Source organism: Triturus cristatus, chromosome 3_2, assembly GCF_964204655.1.
Source record: "Triturus cristatus chromosome 3_2, aTriCri1.1, whole genome shotgun sequence".
Classification (NCBI taxonomy): Eukaryota; Metazoa; Chordata; class Amphibia; order Caudata; family Salamandridae; genus Triturus; species Triturus cristatus.
Genome location: NC_140584.1, coordinates 676,062,574 through 676,079,213, shown reverse-complemented (window position 1 = coordinate 676,079,213; position 16,640 = coordinate 676,062,574).

Genomic DNA, 16,640 nt, shown 5'->3' with positions numbered 1-16,640 from the left:
TATTGAGTAACCAATGGCCTCATCTATCTGATTTCAACTCCGCTTTGAAAGTTTTATGGAGAAGAGCACCTGGTGCACTGTTCAACTAAAAAGTGTAAGACAGGTGGAAGGAAGAAGGACGGGCGACATTTAAAATGTTATGTACTACTGTGCTTTATTTTATAGTGCTACTCTACCATGCCACTATGTGTATAAATAATTACCTTGTCCTACTGTTTTATTAAGACTATATTTTACAATTGTCGTGTTTTTTTCTTTTTGATACACAGCTACTCCGAAAATCAACCGCAAGGAGTTGGCCGCCAAGGCACGGCGCCGGAAGCTGGAGGCAATCCAGCAGGAATACCGGCGGCTGGTGGTCCTAGCCGAGGAGGAGGAGGAGAGTGCAGCAGCAATTGAAGCCTCCTCCAGTGCCCCGGGCCCCAGCCACCGCCCTCCAGCGGTACGGCGCCACCGTCTGGCGGCTGCCCGCCGCCACCGTGCCATCTCCGGTGCCCCCCCCCACTGTGGTTGCAACTGCCGCGGCCTTAGACGCCGCGTCGCCCATTTAGAGGACCAGATTCGTGTCCTCCTCCAGTCCCGCCCCACCAGTTAGTCCCTGTCACTGCCCCTTTTTTAATTCCTGTTTGTTTCCTCACTCGTTTGGGCGTTCTCTATTTCTATGGACAGTCGTTGGGGTTAGGGAGGGGGGTGGGTCAGCTTTTGTGGGTTTAGTTTATTTGTTAGGGTCAATTAAATATATTTTTCTATGTTACATGCAATGTTGTTAATGTTTTGTAGGTGGGGTAACTGTTTTACATCACACTGTTTCTTTGCTGGTGCATGGCCGCCCATAGCGTGTGTTTGATTTCAATAATTTGCTGACTGTATAAGACACAAACAGATAGATGCGACACACCTCACTCATTGACTGGTCCTACTATGCATTCTTTGGAGTGGTGTTTGAAACTGACATCATTGACATGTCCATTATTGATTCTGCCTCCCCCAAACTTCTCTCTTACCGGTGCTTGATGTTTATGTCCAACTGTGGCACAGCACTGGCTGCATGGTGAAGATGGTTTCCTTTTTCATACATGCCATGATTGGGGTGGTGGTGGTAGTATAGTAGTAGTATACACTGGCAGGGTAGCAGCATTTCCAAAAAAAGAAAAGGAGATAGTCAATCGCCTTTGAGAGACTGTTAGAGGAGTAGTTGAATGAAGTACATCACAGAATTTACCGAGCAACAATTATATGTTCAAATATTTGACAAAAAAAATGAATGCTGGATATTATGAGGATAGCCTACTAGACAGAGTTACAAACTATAGTTTTGTCGACTTGGCTATGCCTACAGTCTAACAGTTAGTGCTGTATATGAGGAATGACAACAAACAAATCAAATCAATGCCGGCAATTCATGCTGAGGTATATGTTCCTTTGTTAAATAAAATAACCTGTGAAATATCCTACTCATGGGTGGGCAAGCAGAAGAAGATCATCGCTCTGCATTGAAATTGAAGTAGTGTTGCTTTCACCACATCCGCCCCAGCAAGTGTGTGATTAAGTATTGGTGTACTTTTAATTTAGTTACACCTCGACAATAAGTCACACAGCCCGGGGGAAGAGGGTTAGGGTCCGTTGATTGGATGGGAAGGGGGATTTTGGGAAAGGTTTGACATAGAAAAACAGTATGCATACATAGACAAACAAACGACAATCATTGAAGACTACCATACCATATCCATTCCATATGTTAAGGTATAAAAAAGGAAATGCATGCATGATGAGACCCGGATTACATACACTTCTATTTCTTGTTCTGTTCCGGCCTTAAAACTTTAACAGATAGCAAATAGAAATTTTAAATATTGGTAGTGAAGAATCGTAAACACAGAGAAAACGTAATGATGATTGATAATAACAACTCCAAGAACACACTGTTGTAAAGAATGTATACAAGATATTAATCAAATTTTTTAAAAGAAGTGAAAAGTGGATACTGTTACTGTCTTATCCTGGTCAAAAATGTGGACTGGTTTTTTGCATCTCGGCATTCCTCTTGCTCCTCTCGTCCATCAATCTAGGGTGTGTCGCCTCACCACTCGCCACTGCCCGGCTGGAATAAAAAGGTGATTGATTGGTAAGGTAATTAATATGCATTGTAATGTTTTACAAAGTTTTGGACAAGGCCCGGCCTGTAATTTTAGATTGAAAACCAAAGGGGATATTCAGAAAGAAAGTGAAAACAAATGCACAAGTGATGGTGTAGTGCAACAAGAACACTTTCCGAGGTGGCATGTATGCATATGCATCATCTCTACTGTAGTCTGTTTCCAGCATAGACCTTCAACAGTAACAGGAGAGATCAGGCCCACAGTGCTTACCATTAGCACATCCTACGTTACCACTTTAGAGTCCTTTTTTTTTTCTCTCAAAGAGTTGGACAAACGCAAAGCACATTATCCATTCCAGACATAGCATTTTACAGTTAAAGTTAGTAAAATCAATGCACTGCAGTCATCCCACCGCTACACTCTATTCAACTTCTACACAGACATTTGGGTGTGCTGTGGTTGTGGTTCACGTGTTTACCTTTAGGCTTTTCCGTTTTATGCCACTCATGAAACATCCTCCTGACTTCATCATCAGCTCTGATACTTCTACTGACTGAAGATCGGCCTGCAGTACAAGTGTAATTTTTAGAACACAACAAGAGTAGAAATATAAATATTACTGACTTGAGTCATTCTTTATTGTGTACAGAAAGATAGATTAACACTAGTACACTTTGACATCATTCACTTTGTGCACAACAAACAACGCCAACACAAAGATCAATAGCTCAGAGTCAGGTGTCCAATGCATGCCATTAATTATCATCATTTATTACCTGTTACTTCTCATCTTAAGTTAACGGGCCGTCTCTTTCGCCATCATCATGACGGACGGTGCTGTTTAAGTCACAGTCATTTGCATTGCGCAGCAGATTGAGTGAGTGCCCTTCCTGTATTGAATTAAAAGCAATGTATCACCAAGATGCAGGAGAGAAGTACACATTTCTTGTTTGCCAGAAGAGGAAAATTAGTAATTACTAGTGTGTTCTGTAGAAAGTTGATTAGTGGCAGTGCACAATTACATCAATTCATGCGAAACACACCACAAAATCTACATCATTCAGTCTGCTATTCTGCGGCCAATGCATGGCATCAATCATTACCTGTTGCATCTCATCTCGTTAACGCTGCAGGCCGTCTCTTTCGCCATCATCATGATGGACGGTGCTGTTAAGTCACAGTCATTTGCATTGCGCAGCAGATTGAGTGAGTGCCCTTCCTGTATTGAATTAAAAGCAATGTATCACCAAGATGCAGGAGAGAAGTACACATTTCTTGTTTGCCAGAAGAGGAAAATTAGTAATTACTAGTGTGTTCTGTAGAAAGTTGATTAGTGGCAGTGCACAATTACATCAATTCATTCATGCGCAACACACACAACAAAATCTACATCACTCAGTCTGCTTTTCTGCGGACAATGCATGGCATCAATCATTACCTGTTGCATCTTATTTTCAGTTAATGGCCAGTCTCTCTCGGCTCTGAAGGAGGATAGCTATAGAAGTCATCAGATTCATGGTCCACTTGTTTTGGAAGGACGAGGAAAGTTTGAATTTGTTGTTACCATCATCCAATCATCATTCATGAGGGAAATGGAATTGACCAGGAGATGCAGTATGATCGAGCGGAGGAGCTGGATTCTGAGGACTGTAGTGTCAAATGGCAGACACCTGAAACTTGTATCTTAAATTAGAAGATTAGAAGACGGTGATAATGCATTGGTTGCGATTCACAAGTTTATAACCGGAACAACAGACACAAACAAAGGGGGAAAAAAGGGAGGAAGACAGTAAGTGCGAGCCTAATTGTCAGGGAAGTATAGCTCGTCCTCAAACTCTGGGGGATCTTCCAGTAGTAGGTAATCATCTGACACAATACTACCGTCACCTGAGCCGCTGTCCTCATCTTCCTCTGTTGATTCATGCATTGTGTAATTCGGTGGTATGAAGTGCTGATTCATTTTGATCATTGTTAACCTCTCCACGTTTTTGGGAGATAGACTGGTCCTTCTCAAGGTTACAATGGAACCAGCAGCACTGAAAACACGTTCGGAAGAGACACTTGCGACAGGGCAAGCCAGATAGCTTATCGCCAGCCTGCTGAGCTGTGGCCATTCAGACCTTTTCCTATACCAATACTGCACTGGGTTTTGATCAACGTACACCTCTGTTGGATCGTCCAGATAGGCCTGGACCATCCGCTCAATGTTCAGGGTTGCTGCTGGTAAGCTTTTGTGCTGTTTTTTCTGTGCATCAGCACTGTGCTTACGGCCCATCTTTACATACCAATCTGATAATGATTGTACTCGGCCGAATGATCCAGTTATTGTTTTTGTAGTCGATGGTGATGGTGAGTGTTGCGATTGTGAGCCAACCGCACTGCCCTCAGCCGACGAAGTTGCACTTGATTCTGCATGGCCTGCTTCAGTATCAGTACTTGTTGTGGGTTGATGTGGCGGGCTTTTAATTAGCAGCCCTTCGTTTTCAAACTTGATGGCTGCTTCAGCTATACAACTTTTGTAGCGGGCAACATCAGTGTCGGAAAAAGAACGGAATAGTCCTAATTTTGCACGTGGATCCAGAATTGTGGCACAAATGTAATGGTCTTGTGACAAAATTTTATTTTGTATCCTTACATTTTCTGATAAGCGCCTGGATAAGCTCTCCACCAAGTCATGGGCTTGCCTTCTGTCCTCTACACCTTTGTAGGATTCAGACACATTATTCAGCTCATGCTCTAGCATTTGCAACAATGGGATCGCTTGGCCCATTGTACAGTCCTCCTTGCTGACTTCACGTGTGAAGACCTCAAAAGGAGACAGCATCTCAGTCAGGCATTGAATTAGGGTCCATTGCTCCCTCTGAAGGGTCATGCCTTTAACACTAGCATCACTGCCTTTGTACCAGACATAATCATTGAGTGACCTGTGCTGTTCGTACAGACGATCAAGCATGTAATACGTTGAGTTCCAACGTGTTGCCACCTCCTGGATGAGTGCCTTGACTGGCACCCTACGCTCACGTTGGAAGATCCTCAGCTGCTTCCGAGCTTTAAAAGAATGGCTGAAATGAGTGCATATTCTTCGGCAGATGGACAGTAAATTGCTTACTATGGGTTCTTTTTTCAGAAAGTCTTGCACTATAATGTTTATGCAGTGTGCCAAACACGGAACCCTGAAATAGGAACCAAGTTCCATGGCCTTAAGTACATTACTGCCATTGTCTGTGGCAACAAAACCAATACCAAGCCCTCTGGGCTGCAGCCATTCCAAAACCTTGGTGCGAAACTCTTCTAAAATGTTTTCAGCCGTATGAGATTTCTCCATGGCGAACATGGCTACAGTTGCATGTTTCCGAGTACCTTCAAAAATCGCAGCTGTGTCAACAACACCTCGTGCAGATAGTAGATCTTTAACCCCCACAAAAGAGATCCAGTGTGCAGTGATACACATGTAATCTGTGGCTTGGCAACTGGTCCACATGTCTGTTGTCAGGTGGATATTGTGCACAGCACTCTTCTGCAAAGCTTGTCCAACCAATTCCAGCACATCATGATGTAGTGCCGGAACAGCAATTCTTGCGAAATAGGACCGGCTTGGAACTTTCCATTTCGGGCAGATGGCAGACACAAATTCAAGGAAACCCACCCCTTCCACAAATGAAAAAGGAAGAAGGTCCAGCGCTAACATTTTAGCCAGCTTCGCATTGTACAATCGTGCCGTTGGGTGGTTGCGTTGGAACTGCCCCTCCAACCTAAACATGCTGTCAATGGTAGGCTGGCTTACTTTCCTTAGTGGTGCCATTAACCCACTAAGGCTCAACGACACAGATTGTCTCATTGAGGTACTCGCCGCCGGTCGCCTTGGTGTCTCACCCACACTCTGAGTATGGCTCTTACTGCGGTGCCACTCTGATGTTACTGAGGAGGATGTGGGCGTTACCACTGCAGTGACTGCACTACTGGAGACAGGGCTAGAAATGCCTCCCTGTTCTTCACCTGCCACCACAATAATATCGCTCCCTGATTCCTGACCAACTTCAAAGGGTTTAGTTTTCCTACTTTCTTTTAACTTAAGTAGGTGATCCTCCCACACAATAGTGTGGTGTGTTCTGAGATGACTTGCTTGTCCTCCGGTACCATAGTTTGTACCAAGCTTACCACGCCGAACACCTTGCCGACAAATTGCGCATATAGCAACGTTCTCCTCCTTGGCGCTAACAGAAAAGAAGTCCCAAACTGGGGAGGAGAACTTTCTGGCACTGCTGGATGTGCCACTTTCAACACCAGATGAACTTGAGGGGGTCCTTGAAAATATGTGACCCTGTCCACCTACACTGTGACTTTTACTACCACTTCCTACTGAGGTGGTTGAGCTGGATGTAGGTCCCTGCCGGGCCTTGGAAAATATGGCAGCTGGAGGTAGTGGTGGTGTAACCTGTGTTGGTGAGATCCGTGCTGCATCCCGCTCAGTAGCAGCCTTTCTGGATAGGGTTAGAATGTCGGTCTCCAATCCCTTTGGGGCGGGAGTAATGTGCGTGATGACTGGCTCGTCTTCATCAACATCATCACCCCCCTCTTCTACATCTACCTCCATAACTCTAAGTTTTTCTGGGACCTTCCTTTTCAGAAGCAATGTCTTGTGGCGTACTTCACTCTCAGACCGAGCTGGTGGGACCCAAGTGTCATCACGATCATCAGAAGCGGGGCTTGAAGAAGAAGATGATGGACTAAGCCTCCTTTTCCTTGCTGGTGGTCTGGAAGACAATAGATGTTCTGGAACAGTGGTTTGACTTCGCTCCGCTTTGTCTGCAGGAAGCTCGATTTCCTGAAATGCCCCTACGTCAGGAGCAACAACTACTATGGTGGGCTGTTGTGGCGGCTGCTGCTTTTCTGGTTGCGGCGGCTGCTGCTGCTGGTCTGGTTGTGGCGGCTGCTGCTGCTGGTCTGGTTGCGGCGGCTGCTGCTGCTGGTCTGGTTGCGGCGGCTGCTGCTGCTGTTCTGGTTGCGGCGGCTGCTGCTGCTGTTCTGGTTGCGCCGGCTGCTGCTGCTGTTCTGGTTGCGCCGGCTGCTGCTGCTGTTCTGGTTGCGCCGGCTGCTGCTGCTGTTCTGGTTGCGCCGGCTGCTGCTGCTGTTCTGGTTGCGCCGGCTGCACACTGATCTGCTGAGTTTGCGCCTGCGTTGAACTTGATTGTGTACTACTTTGCGGTAATGACATTTCTTCAACACCGCTGCCCGTTAGTAGACTGGCTACCTCTGCGACAGTAAAGCCCTTGGGCCTAGGTTGGTGGGGTTGCTGGACCGCTGTGCTGCTCCCAGCTTGGTTCCCGGACAACGCTTTGGTGCCAAAAAAAACCTTGGCCGGCACACCACCAGTCGTGGTTAATGGCACTTCCTTTTTCTGTTCCTTCTTCTCACCAGCAACTTTCTTGGTACTGGACCTGGTACCTTTCTTTGGGGCCATCTTATTCCGACGTCAGGCAGGAGGCAGATGCACAACAAGTTCTGGTCACACGTGGGCGTGATGCGCAGCAGGACTTCTGTCTGGCTGGCAGTACAACGGGTAGCCAGGTGATGCCGATGACACCTCCTACTCTGTCTTTTGTGCACCTAAAAGCAAAGAAGACAGGAGAAGAACATCAGTGAAATGTTGCATTTGTTTTTGTGGTTCAGTTACTTAGTACTGTACTAGTGCAAACAAAAGATAGTCTAGCCATTTATGAATTTTTTTTAACTAGAGCTATGTTATACTACTAGTACTGTGTACAGCCACACTACACTCTCAGGAAGGTGATGTCTAAAAATTCAACAGATCACATAGAAAACACTTGATCAATAAAGCTGTGGCTACCTGCTCTGGTAGCAGTGGATGAAAGCAGGCCTGCTGGCAGACAAGGCCAGGCAAGCTTGCAGGCCTAGGCCTCAAAATGGCCACCAGCCACATGTCCAGGCCCAACAACATCAGCAAGGCCACCCCAAAAAACACACTTCCCCAACTCAATCCAATGCCATCCATGCCCAAAATGATGTCTAAAATCAACAGAACACACAGAAAACAGTAGATTACTAAAGCTGTGGCTACCTGCTCTGGTAGCAGTGGATGAAAGCAGGCCTGTTGGCAGACAAGGCCAGGCAAGCTTGCAGGCCTAGGCCTCAAAATGGCCACCAGCCACATGGCGAGCCCCAACAGCATCAGCAAGGCCACCCCAAAAAACACACTTCCCCAACTCAATCCAATGCCATCCATGCCCAAAATGATGTCTAAAATCAACAGAACACACAGAAAACAGTAGATTACTAAAGCTGTGGCTACCTGCTCTGGTAGCAGTGGATGAAAGCAGGCCTGTTGGCAGACAAGGCCAGGCAAGCTTGCAGGCCTAGGCCTCAAAATGGCCACCAGCCACATGGAGAGCACCAACAGCATCAGCAAGGCCACCCCAAAATACACACTTCCCCAACTCAATCCAATGCCATCCATGCCCAAAATGATGTCTAAAATCAACAGAACACACAGAAAACAGTAGATTACTAAAGCTGTGGCTACCTGCTCTGGTAGTAGTGGATGAAAGCAGGCCTGCTGGCAGACAAGGCCAGGCAAGCTTGCAGGCCTAGGCCTCAAAATGGCCACCAGCCACATGGCGAGCCCCAACAGCATCAGCAAGGCCACCCCAAAATACACACTTCCCCAACTCAATCCAATGGCATCCATGCCCAAAATGATGTCTAAAATCAACAGAACACACAGAAAACAGTAGATTACTAAAGCTGTGGCTACCTGCTCTGGTAGCAGTGGATGAAAGCAGGCCTGCTGGCAGACAAGGGCAGGCAAGCTTGCAGGCCTAGGCCTCAAAATGGCCACCAGCCACATGGAGAGCCCCAACAACATCAGCAAGGCCACCCCAAAATACACACTTCCCCAACTCAATCCAATGGCATCCATGCCCAAAATGATGTCTAAAATCAACAGAACACACAGAAAACAGTAGATTACTAAAGCTGTGGCTACCTGCTCTGGTAGCAGTGGATGAAAGCAGGCCTGCTGGCAGACAAGGCCAGGCAAGCTTGCAGGCCTAGGCCTCAAAATGGCCACCAGCCACATGGCGAGCCCCAACAACATCAGCAAGGCCACCCCAAAATACACACTTCCCCAACTCAATCCAATGCCATCCATGCCCAAAATGATGTCTAAAATCAACAGAACACACAGAAAACTGTAGATTACTAAAGCTGTGGCTACCTGCTCTGGTAGCAGTGGATGAAAGCAGGCCTGCTGGCAGACAAGGCCAGGCAAGCTTGCAGGCCTAGGCCTCAAAATGGCCACCAGCCACATGGCGAGCCCCAACAACATCAGCAAGGCCACCCCAAAATACACACTTCCCCAACTCAATCCAATGGCATCCATGCCCAAAATGATGTCTAAAATCAACAGAACACACAGAAAACAGTAGATTACTAAAGCTGTGGCTACCTGCTCTGGTAGCAGTGGATGAAAGCAGGCCTGTTGGCAGACAAGGCCAGGCAAGCTTGCAGGCCTAGGCCTCAAAATGGCCACCAGCCACATGGAGAGCCCCAACAGCATCAGCAAGGCCACCCCAAAATACACACTTCCCCAACTCAATCCAATGCCATCCATGCCCAAAATGATGTCTAAAATCAACAGAACACACAGAAAACAGTAGATTACTAAAGCTGTGGCTACCTGCTCTGGTAGTAGTGGATGAAAGCAGGCCTGCTGGCAGACAAGGCCAGGCAAGCTTGCAGGCCTAGGCCTCAAAATGGCCACCAGCCACATGGCGAGCCCCAACAGCATCAGCAAGGCCACCCCAAAATACACACTTCCCCAACTCAATCCAATGGCATCCATGCCCAAAATGATGTCTAAAATCAACAGAACACACAGAAAACAGTAGATTACTAAAGCTGTGGCTACCTGCTCTGGTAGCAGTGGATGAAAGCAGGCCTGCTGGCAGACAAGGGCAGGCAAGCTTGCAGGCCTAGGCCTCAAAATGGCCACCAGCCACATGGAGAGCCCCAACAACATCAGCAAGGCCACCCCAAAATACACACTTCCCCAACTCAATCCAATGGCATCCATGCCCAAAATGATGTCTAAAATCAACAGAACACACAGAAAACAGTAGATTACTAAAGCTGTGGCTACCTGCTCTGGTAGCAGTGGATGAAAGCAGGCCTGCTGGCAGACAAGGCCAGGCAAGCTTGCAGGCCTAGGCCTCAAAATGGCCACCAGCCACATGGCGAGCCCCAACAACATCAGCAAGGCCACCCCAAAATACACACTTCCCCAACTCAATCCAATGCCATCCATGCCCAAAATGATGTCTAAAATCAACAGAACACACAGAAAACAGTAGATTACTAAAGCTGTGGCTACCTGCTCTGGTAGCAGTGGATGAAAGCAGGCCTGCTGGCAGACAAGGCCAGGCAAGCTTGCAGGCCTAGGCCTCAAAATGGCCACCAGCCACATGGCGAGCCCCAACAACATCAGCAAGGCCACCCCAAAATACACACTTCCCCAACTCAATCCAATGGCATCCATGCCCAAAATGATGTCTAAAATCAACAGAACACACAGAAAACAGTAGATTACTAAAGCTGTGGCTACCTGCTCTGGTAGCAGTGGATGAAAGCAGGCCTGCTGGCAGACAAGGCCAGGCAAGCTTGCAGGCCTAGGCCTCAAAATGGCCACCAGCCACATGGCGAGCCCCAACAACATCAGCAAGGCCACCCCAAAATACACACTTCCCCAACTCAATCCAATGCCATCCATGCCCAAAATGATGTCTAAAATCAACAGAACACACAGAAAACAGTAGATTACTAAAGCTGTGGCTACCTGCTCTGGTAGCAGTGGATGAAAGCAGGCCTGCTGGCAGACAAGGCCAGGCAAGCTTGCAGGCCTAGGCCTCAAAATGGCCACCAGCCACATGGAGAGCCCCAACAACATCAGCAAGGCCACCCCAAAATACACACTTCCCCAACTCAATCCAATGCCATCCATGCCCTAAATGTGATTGAAAATGAAATATATTCAAAAAACAAAAGGAACAGTTGCTTCATCATGCACACACACACCCATGAGGCCATGCCCATGGCTAGCTCGGGCCTACTACTACAACCCACAAAATTAAAATAAATTAAAAAAAAAAAAAAGGAATGATGATAATTAATTATCAAAAATAAATTGTAGTTACACAACAACTGCAATGCCCACAATCAAACACAACAACCACTTACTTGTAAAATATCCTATTCCAAAAATCCTGAAATCCAATTGCAATGATGCAGCAGACAAAAAGAGAGATCTTTCCAGCTCCAAATCCAAAGGCAGAATGAGCAGGAGATGGACAAAGCACTGGGAGGAGCCTGCTGGACAGGAACAGGAAGTTGGAGAATCTGTGTCACTTCCTCCCTCTCTCCACTTTGTAAAAAAAAAATGAATCCTGGAGTCCTTGCACAAAAAAGGAAAGCCAAATGTGAATGTAAGGAGTTCTTTTCATCCAAAATCAGTATTTGCAGATGGTTTCATGCTGCTAGAGCCGATATTCCTCTCCAAATTGTAAATTTTACATTGTTGAGTTCTCCAGCTTCACATTACTTCCGCCGGCGTGTCGAAAACGATATGATCGCGTTCTCTTCTTTGTCCCTGTCGCGTTGGATATGACGTGTTCGCGGTCTCTTTCTCCTGTTCGCGTTCGATTTCATGTGCCCGCGTCCTCATTCTCTGGCTCGCGATGTAGAATGACATGTTCGAGATCTCAATCTTCTCATACTCGCGCGGTGCATGATCGCGAGAAGAAATACCTGATCGCGCGACAAATGACGTGATCGCGTGAAAAATGACTTGAATGCGGCCGCGAACTCTCGCGAGACAGCGCAAAATGGCTACCAAAATCCAACATCTCGTGGAGAACGCGACCGGGTCAAGAAAACTTGTCAGAGAACGCAGGGATTCAGGTAAGGCGATCGCGCGCGCGCGAGAATGTATTGTTTTACAGCGCGAGCAAGAAAAAAATTATCGCTAAGCTGCGGAATGCGGAAATTTTGACATCTTCGCGCTTTCCGCGGAACGCGAGAATGCCAAAATATCGCAACTTCCGCGAACGGAACGGAATTTTGGCCCAGGCCTACTGTCGACCCGCCCATGTCAGCCCTATGGTGGACCATAGTCTTTTAAAGAACTGCGCCGTGAGGGGGAGTGGGACATTAAGGAATAAGTATAAAAACTTTGGCAAGACCACCATCTTAGATACGTCCTGCCATTGAAAGCGTGAGCTTGTTCCATATTTGGATTCTAGCTTCAAGCCATTCCATTGCGTGTCCATAATTTGCCCTCCAGTGCTTTTCTGGGTACTCTGTTTGGTAAGGGCGCATTGCTTTGGTGAGAAGAAAGAGTATGGATTTAGTCCAATTGATGTGCACACTCGAGTGGCCACTAAAACGGATCACCTCTCTCATCATGGGCTCTAAGTTCTTTTGCGGTTGGCAAATATATAGCGTAATGTCATGGGCATTTATAGAGATTACTGGGTTTCTGGCCATAAATCCAATTCCCCGCTCTGTGTGGTGTTGGCGTAGCTGAGCTGCCAGTGTCTATACGTAGTTTAGCTTGGTACATTAGTGCGTACGGTATTTTTAGTTGCTTAAGGATTCATTTTGCTGGTAGGAAATCGTGTTGTGCTGCCTGCACCGCCAGGGTGAAGTCAGGGTAGAATGAGAGAGTGTTTCCTTGATGCCTGCCCTTCCCCATTTCCCTGGCCTTACGCAAGATTGCATCACAGTCGCGTTAGTTCAGTATGCAGGCTATTATTGGCCTCGCGGGGGCCCAGCGGGCGGCCGCGGGAGCCAGTGAGCGGTGTGCCCTCTCAACAAGGAAGACCCCGGAAAGAACTGCGCCAAACAGGTCAAGGAGCAAGGCTTCTAGATTGTCTTCCATCTTGGAGATGACGGTAGATTCGGGGATGCCAGTAATGTGGAGGTTGTTTCTCCGGGAACGATATTCTAGGTCCTCGTTCTTGCCGTGTATGAGTTCCACTACCTTGTCCATTTTTAGCAGCCGCTGTCGATCCTCAGAGCAGGCATCGTCTGCATCTGAAACCCTGGTTTCCAGGTGTGCAAGTCCAAGCGCTGTTTGACCTAATCAAGTCGGGCAGCCAGGTGGTCTATTTTAGAGTCTATCGTTTTTAGGCTGGACTTGACCTCTAAAAGAAGAGAGTGAATGTCCTCGTCCTGCACCCCAGTGTTTTCAGTTTGTGTAGCGTGTTCTTTGGCCTCTTGCGGTTAGTCCCCATATCTCTACGTGCCTGTTTTCAAAGGTGAGTTTGGGCTGTTTGGTGTCTGTCTTTCCCATTGTGTTTTGAGTTGAAGTATGGGGCTCAGGAGATATATAACTGGGGAGCACAGGGGAGCGCCACAGATCAAGTGGCCCGGTAGTCTGCTGACGTTATGCATGCTTAGTTCTCGTTACTGTGGAGCTTTTGCAACTTGGCCCACTGTGGTATGTGACCTGTTCTCTCCACCTGGTTTCAGATAGTTTCCTTCATGACTATCACAAGGGAGGTGAATGCCAAAGGTCGGTAGTATCGACAGTTATTGGTGCTGTGTATAGGTTAGCAAAGTTTCCAGCCCAGTGATTAGTCACAACCGAGTCGCAGCCCCGTTCTCGCACAGTCTCCCAGGTTCTCACCCCTTGCACGCACATACAATATGGTGCATCTCAGTGGGCCTGGTGTTGTTATCTATGTAGTAGGCCGCACTACAATGCCTGACGCCCGCTTGTGAAGGCGGGCAGGTATCTCACTTGTTCGTGCCTTGAGGGTGAGCGTCGGTAGCCTAAGGTCGCGGCTGCACTTATGGTTGTGGTACGGCGGGGCTATGTTGCATGGTTCGACAGGTCCAGCCTAGTCATCTGCCCCCACAGTATGCATGCTACGATACGGCAGCCCCAGGGTGGGAAGAGTGGAGCTGAGGGCTTGCAGCATCTGTGGGCTCCTCTACCGATATGCGGCAATCGGCCCACACTGCCTTGACTCCTTACTTCACGATTGTTCCCAAAGGCCTTCTCACCAGGGTCGTCCCACCGCACATTCCTTCAGGGGGTGTCCCAGTCGTTCGCCGCCAACAGGAGTCGTTTGTTCACTGCCGCTGGGCATCACCCTCAGCCAGCCTCAGGCGGTCTCTCCGGTCCTCGCCAGCAGGGCATCTTTGCAGGTGTGGACTCCTTACAAGTTCAGTAGTGAGGCCACACATTCAGATCGCAGAGTCGCAATCCCGCCTGCTTGTTGGGTGACACCAGGTGCGGTTTGTTGTAGCCCTCCTCACAGCCGTAGCGTCCCCGCTTCCACACGACTTGTCGCCCACGCCCGACAGGTTGTTTTGCCACCTGATGATGCTGACGGTGCAATCCCACTTTATGTTGCCCTGGATGAGCACTGATCTTCCAAAATTATGGTGAATATTTTGCTCGGCTGGCAGAGCTCACTCAAGGTGCAGCCATCTTGTGGCCAGCAAGACCACGCACCCCTTGCCAACATCTTTAAGGAATTTTCATCCTAATCTAGTGTCTTTTGAATGTCCATCAAAATCCTTTTCAGCGTTTGCCCTAGAATTTTCAAAACTGCCATGTCTATGAGATACCCCGGAAACTGTGTTTCCTGACCAAGGATGAGAGTTGACCTCTTTCTATTCAAACCGAAACCTAAGCTCTCTGGTAAATATGCTGCGATCTCTGTATGTAAAAGAAACAATTGATGAACGGAATGATGGACAATGCAGTCATTTACCCCCAGTCACAAAGATCTGGGTTAAATCCATCATTCTTTTGGTCACCACACCACCCCGGTTTGGACCAGGCCATATGCAAATCAGTCTTGACCCTGTTCCTTGTGGGAACAGTCCAGCCCGAACTGCCAAACCAGTCCTCCCTGGACCGGAAACAAGCATCCTGGGACCGGTTTCAGGGCATCATCCTTCATCAGCCAGGCTAGCTTGAATCCAGTGGTGCAGTGAGCACGGGACCCACGTCTGGGCATACCCTTCCCACTACATATGCATATGCATATGCAAAAGAAACAATTGATGGATGGAATGCTGGACAATGAAAACATTCACCCCCAGTCACAAGGATCTGGGTTAAATCCATCATAGCATCACAACCTCTCTGTCTTGAGCAGTGATCAGGACATCATCTAGATCAATCATTAACCTTACTTCTCTCTCTCTGAGCCATGCACTATTGGACACAATACTTTTATGAAACACCACAGTAGAGAAGAGATCACAAACAGCAGCCAACAAAATGTCCACACACTCCCTTCCTCCAGCGAAATTTTAGGTGACTCTATGATATTCAAACAATGGTATAGTAAAACATGCATCTTTTAAATCTAATCCCTTTTCTGAATGATGTCTCTCAACATCTGCATACTTTCCATCTTGAAATGGTGGTAAACCACCCATTCATTCAAATCTCATAAATTTATAACAGGACGCATCCCTTTATTCTTTCTCTACTACAAACATAATTCTTATGAAACCTTGCTGTTCTAATATGAATGTTATAATAGTATCTTTTGTGTCAATTCCTTTTCCTCTTTGCCTGCCAAAACCTTTTCCTTTTAGCTGAAAACGAATACTCTTGGAATTTTGTAATCAATTGGCTAATTAACAAACTCTGTTCTGTACACTAGCGCTGTTTATAAAAATTCAAGGAGACTTTGTTATGTGCATCAATTTCCAATAAAACTGTGCATGTTGCCCTCCTAACTTTAAGGGGATAGAGATATAGTCTTGACTTGCATTTATACATGCCAGTGAGGGAACCTCTAATCAGGACAAGGAGAATACTTTTTTACAGGAGGTTTTAAGAATTAGTATGGAGAACCAGGATGCAAACACCAGGTCCCGAGTGAATGAAGGAGAACAAGATGAAGGGAAGTCAGGGAAAAAGGTGCAAGTGAACGCAAACAAATGCATGCAAAAAAGATTGTGGAGCTGGAACAAATAAATGACATGGGTCACTCCTCAAATGTGAAAGTTGTTACCTTTCTTGCAAAGACTTAACACAAGATATGATTTCCTAATTACAAAAAGGGATGAGTTTCTGTACGACTTCTGTTTGTGATATCACTGACATTAAGATAGATGTTTACAAATTTGTAAGACAACTAAAGCTGAGAAAGTTTTTGCATTGAATCCTCAGAGAAACAAACACTATGTACAGGTGAATGTGTTTGAGGATATACCTATACAAGATGTGCATGATTTAACAATGCTATTTTTCATAACAGACTAGGAGGGGGACCCTGAATCAATACAGAGTGTACTTGATGATCTTGATCTGTGTACGAATTTAAGTGAGGATAGTGGATTAAAACTGAAACCTAGATGGATGCCCCAGTTGTCTAGTGGGAATAATATAGATCTTTTCCACAAAGCTGTGATAAGAGATTTGGATAACTGGGAACTCAGTTCATGATTCAGAATTAGAGGACACTGTACGCTCAATTAAACAATTGGGGAACATGA